Genomic DNA, 11,509 nt, shown 5'->3' with positions numbered 1-11,509 from the left:
AATTACTAGACAAAATACCCGAGTACGTGGCCCAGGTGGTTAAATACAATATTTACTGGTCTAAAGTCGCCTTAAACTTTGTATGATAAAATAATTGCTGGGGTTGCTTTGTCCTGGCGAATAGAAGTAATTACCGCCGCGAAAAGCGCGATGCTTTGCAAAATCTGCAATCCATCAAGCTGTGGGCCCTTTATAATCACTACTGCATATTAGCTGTAAGAAGTCTATCCCTATACCATGCCCACTTAAGTTTCCTGAACTTTTAACATTCCACGTATTTATTGGGGTTAATAACCGCTTACGATAGGGAAAACATATTACATACTCCAACATGAACTCGCAGTTATTTGTTTGTCTGTCATAAACTATTTTTTATCAACCATAAATACAGCATATATATAGGCCTACATATTACAATGCAAAAAATGTTTGTGATTGTTTTGCGTTCGCAAGCTTAGACATTTCTTGAAATAATGTGCATGTAATGTTTAATCAGTCGAATTACAGCCGAGCAAAAAAGATTGCGATAGTTTACAAACAGCGTTGGACTTTTCAACGTTAATTGTAAAGTTAGAAAAAATGAATATTTTGATTATTTTAAACACATTATAGGCACCAAAGTGTATTAACTTCTAGGCAGCCATGGACGCCTAACAAATATCAAAATACAAGGAGGAAAAGAACAGGGGCGAATCCGTGGTTTTTATTCTTATTTGGAGGAGAGGATTGTCTTGGATAAGATGTCGCAAGTTACTTCATATTGTGAAGTAATACCAAGTACAGTAATGTTAAAAAGTCTGTTGTTCTCGCACTAACTGGTGTGCGACAATGAAATTAAAGTTGTTCAAGGTAATTTTTTTGTATTTATTTGGTTTAATTTTGTGTACCTTACAAGGAGACTTTGTTGGGGTATACAACAATAGCATTTTTGTCCGATATATATGATGGTCATTCACTCTAAACGACTGCACCGAAATCAGACAAGAAGTTCGCACGAAGCTCAGAATAGCACTTTTAAGGTTCAATTATACCAATGTGTGAACTGTAAATATAGGCCTTATATAGCCAGGGTTACCATACCGTGCTTATTTCTAAGATTAGTGCTTATTTCTGATTGCAGTGCCTTAGAAAATAGCAATGTGCTTATTTCTAAAAACCGTGCTTATTTTTGAGTTGTGTGCTTAGTTTGTCTTATTTCAGAATATATTAAGTCTCAATATACTGTCCACTGTACAAGTTTGGTGAACCCTGACCAAACACGTCACAAAAGTTTCTCCAATTTAACCAAATAAACTATTTTTTTAAGCTTTGCACGATTAAGCTGTATTTAGCAACGGGACTCAAAACCAAAACGTGCACGTTGTGCGCACATTGTGCACTTACGATACGTATGCGAACCGAAACGTGCTCATTGTGCCCACATTGTGCACTTGTGATATATGACGATTAAGTGCACATTGTGCACTAGCCTGTAAAAAAGTATTTTTAAACGTTCATAATTTTTATCTACTCTGCTTATGTGGGCATGGTTAGGACGTCATTGGGTATCGGATTGCGATACATTTTGTCCACGATATTGGTAATCGAAATAAAATGTCTCGTTTTAGGCACCCCTACCCAATTACATGTTAATAGGACCTTTTAAACGTAAGGCAACACTTCTTGTATTTACAGATCTATGTTTGACTATTTTTAAGTTTAATTTTGTTAACTTAGAAAAAAAATTGTTAGAATTAGTTGAACATTGAATAGCGATACGTCTGCTTAGATTGTTTGTTGTTGTTTTCAAATGATCAATGAATCTTAAAAATAACTTTCGTAATTAGTGACTCGATCGACCTTTCTGATTAACTGCATTTTAAACAATACAAGCATTTTTATTATGAAATACATTTAAAATGAGTGATTGTACAACGTTAAGTCAGGCCATAATTGCGTAAATTAAAAAAACTTCAACACAAAAGTTTATTTTACAAAACCAGAAAATTGTAGGCGTCACGGCACGCATATAGCACAAAAACAATCAAGGGAACAAAAAAATACTCACTACGGGGCGAAATACCAGTCGTAAGATTAAAATTTTTTAAGAATAAAGTCGTAAGATAAAAATGGTTGAATAGATAAATTTTAAACGGAAAGCGCAACCTAAACTGCAGTAGCAATATTTGCGCAATACTTTGATCAAGATTATAAACGAAATACTATCGATAGAGGTAACATGACAATGCGACAGAAAAAAATTAAATCTAACCTCAAATGACAGAGAAAAATCGAATTATCAAAAAATTAAATTAAAAATAAACAAAAAATGAAAGGCTATCGAAATAAAAAAATTAAAAATCAATCAGCCTACACTGAAGGGAAGTTAAAGACGAACGTAGAAAAATGCTACAGAAACATAAAATATATATACTGTTAGATTGCCGAGAAAAAATAATTACTGAGAATAAAAAGTAAAGGCATAGGCCTACATTTGCAACATCCCAAAATTTAAAGAATCAAACACAAACTGGACAACGTTTCCAGCTTTCTTTGCAAATTTTTCCACATTAATTAATTGCAAATTGCAAACCTATTTTTAGCCACGTTAGCATACAAACCTTTACTTCAAAACTGCACACTTAATTTTTTAGTCTTGCACCTGTATTCCTTTTCCTTTTCGCCAAAGACTTCAAGCAATCAATGCTTGTTTAACAGCCATGCAGGCAGGTAGTCGAACCGGAACCGAGCCGGAACTTTATGAACCGGTTTTAGGTCAATTTTTGCCAAACCGTTACCGAACCTGAACCGTTTTTTGTAGGATTTTAAGGACCCGAACCGGAACTGAACCGAATAATTTGAAAGAACATGAACCTTAACCGAACCCCAACCTGTAAATAAAAACGGTTCACTCCAACATGACGTCACAACTTGTATTTTACAGAGTTAAGTTAACGCCATGTTCGAAATTTTATGACAAAAATATGAATATTGATTAAATAAAACGTTAATTGTTTCATTTTTTAGACATATTAATAATAATGAGTTGCCGTTTTTTTAATACGTCACGTCACTTAGCTTAAATGACTTACAATTCAAAAATTATTTTCTATACATTTATTAGCCCATATTTTTAGATTTAACGCAATTATATTGTATCCGAACCGGAACTTTATAAACCAGTTTTGAAATAACAAAGGTCAAACCGGAGAACCGGATGAACCGGAACTTTTAAATTGCTCAAAACCGAAACCGGAACTGAACAGGATTCCGAAATAATCCTTGAATCCGAACCGAACTTGAACCGCAAAAGTCAAACGGTTCGACTCCCTGCCTGCAGGGGACATTATCTGACGTGGCATGCCATAGCATTACGTGATTTCACATTAAAATATCGCCTTTCGTGTTTGTAAATATATATTGCAGAATTCGTCATACAATTTTAAGTACCGGTAACAAAAAATCTGGCGAGAACTGCGCGGTCCTTCTCCACGGAGACCGTTTTTCTTTTATCTGTATATCTTCTGGTAAGAATTTAGCAAGTACGAATCCTACATCAGCCTGTCTGTCTGTCTGTTTTAAGTTCGATAAAAATAAACGGCTGCCGGACAAATAGCGCCTTACCATCACACTCGGTGGAAAAAGTGATCACGTAAAACAAAGTGTGCACCTTTTTAGCCACTTTCGGCGTACATGCACATTAAGAGCACATCAAGTTTACGTAAGGAGATTTAGTGCACATTTGGTGCAAATATCGCAAGTGCACATTGTGCACGTTTTGGTTCGTGCACATATGACAAGTGCACATTGTGCGCACATGTGCACATTTTGGGTTTGAGCCCGTCTCGCCTTTAGGTTCATTTGGCATGAGTGCTTTTTGGGGTATCGTATTTGGATGCCTCCCCCCAACAAAATCCTGGATCCGCCTCGAGTTTTAAAACCGTGCTTGTTTTTGGGAGCAGCGTGCTTAGTTTTTGGTCCTAGCAGATGGTAACCCTGTATATAGCTATGGCGCGATGACGTGAGATCACGATGATAGATTCACACGGGAGATAATATTCAATGAAAATTATAGCTATGTATAAGTTTTAGATTAGAATTAATCTCAGTTAAACTCACTTCAGGTAGTTCACCTTCAATTTTAAAAGTACCCAGCTAACACACAACGTATTTTCGACGTTCGGATTTTTTTGTTAAACTAAGTAAACGTTGTGGGAATGTGTCCAAACGAACGTTAAGAAAATACGTCGAGGCCGTGTTATCAAAACGTAATGTAAAACGTTGCATTAACGTCAAAATTAACGTTAAGAAAAACCGCAATGCGACCAAATTTCAACGTCATTTGTAACGTACAAACAACGTTGATTACAGACGTCGATCTTAACATGTTTTACATCATTTTGGACGTCACTTCGAACGTTTGTTGAACGTTATTTTTTAACGTTGAGACGAACCACAATGAAACAAATTTACAACGTCATAGGTGACATGCAAATAACGTTTATTACTGACGTAAAATCTAACATTTTTAGACCGGTTCAGACGTCTTTTACATGCTTAATTAACGCTGTATATTTAGCGTTCCGTAAAACTATAACGCAACCAGCTTAGAACGTCATACGTGACGTAGAATTCACGTTCATTTCTGACGTCACAATTAACTTGTTATAGACAAATTTTAACGTAACTTCAAACGTTTGTTTAACGTTCTTTCGTAACGTTGAAACAAACCAAATGCAACTTATTTTAAAACGTCATAAATCACGTACAAAAAACGTTGTTTACTGACGTCAAAACTAACGTCTTTTCAGCCACTTTTGACGTCGTTTAAACGTTTTTTCAATTTAATGGTATTCTTTAAAAAAATTGTGGCGCACCACAAAGTAACCTGATTATAACGTCAAATGTGACGTACGAACAAGGTTAATTAATTACTTTGAGGCTAATAACTTGTTTTAGGCTATTTTGTACGTCAGAGCGAACATTTTGCTAACATTATTTTTAAACTTTGTGACCACCATTGATGTTACTAATTTACAACGTGATACGTGACGTACAATCAACATTAAATTTTGACATCAAAGCTAATTTCTTGGAGACCAGGACGCCATTTTAAGCGTTATAATAACGTCATTTTACCGTTTTGACTAACTACAATGTTATATAATTAAAACGTGAAACGTGACGTAACAACAACATTACCTTTTGTAACAAGGATAATTTTTTTATGACTATTTTATACATCATTTCTAACGTTTTAATAACGTCATTTCTTAACCTTATTACAAACCTTAATGTAACCAATTTAGAACGTCATAGGTGACGTACATGCAACGTTAATTACTCACGTCAAAGTAAACTTGATTTCATTTCATACGTTGTCGTGAGAAACCACAATGGACCCAATTTAGGAAATCATACGTGACGTACAATCAACGGTGATTTCTGACGTCAAAGCTAACTTATTTAAGACCGTTTTGGATGTAATTTTAAACGTTTTAATAACGTTATTTCTTAACGTTGCGACAAACTAAGATCCAACTAACTGACAACGTCACGCGTGAGGTATAAATGATGTTGAATTCTAAGGTCAAAGCTAACTTCTTTGACAGCATTTTGGACGTGATTTTAAGCTTTTTAACAACGTTAATTTTTGGTTTGTAACTAACAACAAAGCAATCTAATTAGAACTTCACGTGACGTAAAAACTACGGTATATACTGACATCGAAGCTTAGTTGTGTTTAGAATTAGACTATTTTATACGTCATTTTTAACGTTAATATAACGTTATTTTTCAACTTTATTACAATCTTCAATATAACCAATTCAAAACATCATACGTGGCGTATATGCAAAAAGCAATGATAACTGTCGCTGAAGATAACTTATTTGAAACCATTTTAAATGCTATTTTCAAAAGTTCCAATAACTTTATTTCTTGACATTACGAAAAACTAAAACGCGACCAATTTTACATCATCTTAAATGATCGTAGTCATTTCAAAGGTTACGGCAAACCACAATGCAACCGGATTAAAACGTTAAACGTGACGTATACAACAAGGTATATACCTGACATCGAGGTCAACTTGTTTTAGACTATTTTATACATAAATTAAAACATTTCATTAATATTGTTTAGCGTTGATACAAACGTCAAAGAAACCCTATTAAAACGTTAAACGTGAGGTAGAAACAACATCAATTAGCCTACTTACGTTGAAGGTAACTGATTTTAGACGAATTTGCGTGTCATACACAGTTTTTTCGACTGAGCTGAAGTACAATCGAATCAAAATGTCATACGTGTCGTATAAAAAACGTTGTTTACCGACGTCAAAACTAACTTTCCAAGTTTTAATTTTCGTTAAATAGAAATGCTTTCTTTTAAGGAATGCGTCGGGATTATGTAGCCTATTTACAAAATATTTGTTTTTTTCTGTAATGTGTTTTGATTAACTATTTTAGAAAATGTAAAGAAGTATACTTAGTTATGCTTACATAAAATAGAGATGTGACTTAATTTAAGATAGCATTTTAGTAAGGGTAACATTGTCTTTACATGAAACAAATCGCATAAAAAAGTACTTAGCGCAGCGACCGCTATAGACGCAGTTTCCTGGATAGACAAGAATGTCGCTCCCTGCTGCTTTTTTTTCGCGGTTTTCGAACGGCGCGTAAACTCGTGATTGGCCAATATGCGGATGACATCACAGTCCAGTTTGAACATTTGCTGTCAGGACATTGGAATTCAAAATAAGTTTTGGCAGCTCAGCGCTAGAGTGCTTGTTAGATATTTAGGTTGTTTTCCTTAAACCATGAAGATTAGGGTTACATAAAAAGATTAGGCTTTGTTATCAAATATATTTTCAGGTTAAATAGTCTAAGCTGTATTTGTAGTTTTATTTATAACTTTTTTAAGTAGGAAAAAAAATGATTTACTGAATAAATGACTTTAAAGCCTCCACTAATTTTCATCTAACATAGAAAAACAAGCTCTATTACCTCTGTGGGCAATTGCAGGCACTGGTCTAGAATCCTACCACAGTGCACAATATTTGGGTTAGGGTGCGGGTTAGCATTTTGGATTAGGGTGGGTCAAGTATTAAATAATAGATTTGGCCCACCCTCACCCAAACGCTAACTCGCACCCTAACCCAAATATTGTGCGTTGATTTAATCATTGTGGTAGGATTCTAAACCAGCGCCCAATTGCATTCTACGGCGAGTGAACACCCAAACTTTTTAGACAATTTTAATGCAAATCTTGATCTTTGTATCATGCCAGCGTAAATACCTTGGGTGTGCATAAAACCCCAAATGAACACTTGAAAATTCATTACTGAAGATCTCGACTAAAGGCTTGATTAAAAGTTCAAGGTGGGATTTGAAGAAGGGTACACGTTAAAGATATTCCTCATGAACTTTGCTGCTCATCAATATTTACAGGTAAATTAGTGATTAATATTTTCAAGATTTTTGTTAATTATTATATTTATTTGACTCATACTGTTTTGTTTTATGCTTGCAATTGCCCTAGATGCTAACAACAAAGACTTTAAAATGTATCCTGGCTGCGTTTAAATTTCTTTATTTGGGCAGCAATTTTTTTCAAAACCTACCAGTGATAGTTATACAATGTCACCAGAATTTTAATTTTATATATTTCTGACCAGTCTGCATTCTGTGGACCAGAAGCTACACAGCACAAAACGCTATCACACAATAAGTAAAGGCAAAATAAACATAATATGACAGAATTATTGGGAAAAAATTATACCATAGACTAGTACTAAGAATGGTCTATATTTTTTTAATATAAAAACAAAGTTTAAAAAATGTAAAAAATACTAATATTCATTATTAAATGTTATTATTGGCAAAAAAATGAGATAAAAATTCTTGATACTAAATTTTACCAAACAAATTCAGGTTGCACAAGAAAATACATTAACAGTGATATAAAATTTGTGTGCTTGGCTAAATTGGTAAATGGCACATCTAAATTTTGAAACTATGGTTGAATTGTGTTAGGATTCCAAACGTCTGGATCATAATATTACCAATAGTGAGAACAATTAATCACATTCATAACACACTTTGCTGACATACTAAAAAAATCAAAAACATGAAATAACTGTCAGGTTGTTTTAAATTTTTTGTTTAAGGCAACCAATTGGGCATTTATTGAACCATGTAGAAGCACGTGCATCATTGCAATTAGTTTTTTGGCTTTGCTCATTTCGAATTGGTTACATAAGGTAAATGAAGTTAAAAGTTATGTTTGTAGTTATTAATCACATTTCCCAGTTAATGCAGCTTAAACAGATGAAAGGATGGGGTTTTCCTTAGCTTGACAAACACATGAGCCATTTTTATAAGGTATATATTCCCCTGTTCGACCCTATAGCCCTAGCAGTCACTTCCCTATTCCCTAATTTTTATATTATTTGCCCACAGCTCTCTCGATGTATCACACATGCATTCAGATTCGGATTAAACTGCTGGATTTTCGTTTTACACCGCTGGATTTGTATTGTTCTTATTTTTTCAATACGTTGTTGTTGTTAACGTTACTTTCCTGTTTAATGTGCATTGTTTTACACATAGTCTGTGAAATGCAAAACTTTTTCAATTTTGTCTTTTAGACTGTGTTAGTGTAATAGAGTAATTTAAGTAACACTATAAAATTTGTGTGTTTTGCAGGTCCACAGACCAATTTTCTCAGTTTTCTTGTCTTTTTTACAGTTCTTTATTGTCAACATTTTTATACTGCCGTGTTTGTTTTACTTCAATACTATATTATTTCTATATTTTCCTGGATGGTAATTGTTTAGAAGATTTAGTAAGAATTTGCAAGTGTAAATAATTACAGTCAGATATGTCACAACAAGTATAAGAGTTTTAAAAATTCAAAAACATCGTTATTATGTTTCTTTTTTGCGCATTATACCGTAGTTGCGAACGTAATTTGTAACTTCATTGCAAACGTAATTTGTAGGGCATGGAGTCCAAACTATTACGCAAACATAACAATGTGAACGCTTTCAATAACCTTGTTTTACAACGTAGTTTCCAACGTCGCATGAACTTTGTCCGGATCACACATTTTTACGTGAAAATAACGTCTGTGATAAACTTATAAATAACGTCGCTGAACATCGTAATTTGCAACGTCTAATCTACGTCGTCTGGAATGGACACTTCTACGTAAAAACAACGTTCATGATAAACGTATAAATAACGTAGTTGCACAACGTCGCATCAAGGTCGTAAAGTGTCGACGCTTTTACGTGAAAATAACGTTAATGATAAACGTCTAAATAACGTAGTTGCACAACGTCGCATCTACATCGTTTGGTGTCGACGCTTTTACGTGAAAATATCGTTCAGGATAAACGTATAAATAACGTCGCTGAACATCGTAATTTGCAACGTCTAATCTACGTCGTCTGGAGTAGACACTTCTACGTAAAAATAACGTTTATGATAAACGCATAAATAACGTAGTTGCACAACGTCGCATCTAGGTCGTAAAGTGTCGACGCTTTTACGTAGAAATAACGTTGGTTGCAACGTCTTATCGACCAAACTTAAACCAAAAATCTACGTCGCTGCGACGTCAAATTGTTAGCTGGGTAATGTTTTTTTTAGAAATCGGTTGTAGCCTAATTGTATTTTTCTTGTATTATCTTATGGGAATAGCGCCCCACTTGTAACCCTGCTAAGCGCTATAAATTAGCCACCCCTGCTGTAAAGTGTAAATTGTGGAATTAAACTACCTTTAGAAAAATTCACGAAGCTTGTTATTTTTCCATCCTTATTATTACCACAATAAAGCAAAGGCTATCAAAATATGCGTTGTTTCAATTTACCAAGGTCGTCGCACAAATGTAGGAAATAACAATTAAATTGCACACTTTTACTTCGGTATAAATCGAAGATTATGTCGATTAAAATGAAGGCCATTGTTGCATCTCAATCACAAAATTATACAAACAAGTTAATCGGCCGAAAAAGCTCGCAAAATACCGTCGACACACATTTATCTGGAATTTTCGTTATCTTCCAAAATGACGAGAAATATATAATTAGATAGTGAGATCATCTTGCCTAACAAAATGAGCATTCAAAGCATGGTTGAAATACTACCACTCGACATAGCGACCCGTCATACCAATAAGTTTGTGTAAGTGTAAGCCCATGCGTCATACTAAATTTCTTATCGTTATCTGTCGATAAAAATTTAAAATCAGACATTTTTAGTTGGGTTAGAATTATCCTACAGTAAATTTTATGACCTTTGCATCAGGTAGAAGTTTCAAACCGATATTATCTAACTTTTTTCTAGTTAAAAGTTATTTGTGCACATGACTTAAATAGTAACAGTAGCAAAAGTAATACCAAATTTTTGAACTCTATATTTCATAATATTTTTTTCATTTTCTTTTGAGTCCGCCCTGACCAAAGTGAAGATAAGTCTACAAGAGAAGAGAAACATAATGGAAAAAAATCTGTCAAAGGAGATGTGTAGCGATTGGAACTATATTTAACTGTTGTAAATTCCATACTAGTCTACTTTTCAGTATCGTTGTAATAAAGGCGCTCTTCCATTCTCGGCATTTTAAAGTTACGCAACTGTATTGAACGAAAGAGTATTTTTTATTGTCTGAAGCAAAGGGAAATCCCCTTTGCGTAAAAGCATTGTTTTGTTGTAGTCACGCATTTCTGATAAAACACACGTGTTAGTTTATATGGTTTCGTGTCTAAAAAGGAACTGCGGTTTGTTTAAACAAGCTGTTTGACCTACAACTGTAACACGATACCCTTTCGAATTAACGGACTTCATTTAACATCCATCGAAGTTGCGCCGTACCCTGGATCACGGTGTGATCACGCGTTAGTTTTCACGTTTTGCACAAACGCTCCAATCGAAAGCCTGTCGGCGCGTGATCATCAACGTGTTGGTAAGGTTACTTTCGGTCGAGTTTTTCCAACGGTGTAGCTTTGGTGTTTCGAAACCTACAAACTTCAAGACAGTAATGTATTGCATCTTTACCAGCAAGTAGCAGAACGCACAACAGGCAAATGTATGAAAATTAAACCGCATGTTGTCTAAAAACACCGCATGTCGTTGCATCCGACGCACGATTCGAACGAAGCGATTTGTTTACATAAACTAGTTCGGCATTTGACACGAGTTTGACATGACTGTTGGGCGGTAAACCACGTTAATTGGCGCTCGGCTACTGCCGTAAATCTAAATTTGGAAAACGTTGACGTCGGTTAATATGCGAAATTAGAAAGTGAAATACTTATCCTACAGTTTCTCACAGGGGCAGAAAAATATACACTTTTAAGCTACACAGCAATAATTAACGTTAGAATCCAGTAAGCAAGAGGAAGCGAGCTCAGATGTCCGCACAACCACGCAGAAGTCTGAATGCCGCCTAAAATGTGTTTCCCAGGCGAGCAAAAAGCAAAATGTGAAATGCAATATTTAGTAGAATGTGATTTTTTTTATCCCA

The sequence above is a fragment of the Ascidiella aspersa genome, chromosome 5, assembly GCF_963924565.1.
Source record: "Ascidiella aspersa chromosome 5, kaAscAspe10.2, whole genome shotgun sequence".
Lineage (NCBI taxonomy): Eukaryota > Metazoa > Chordata > Ascidiacea > Phlebobranchia > Ascidiidae > Ascidiella > Ascidiella aspersa.
The sequence above is the reverse complement of the archived record's forward strand: the minus strand, read 5'-3'. Positions refer to the sequence as shown.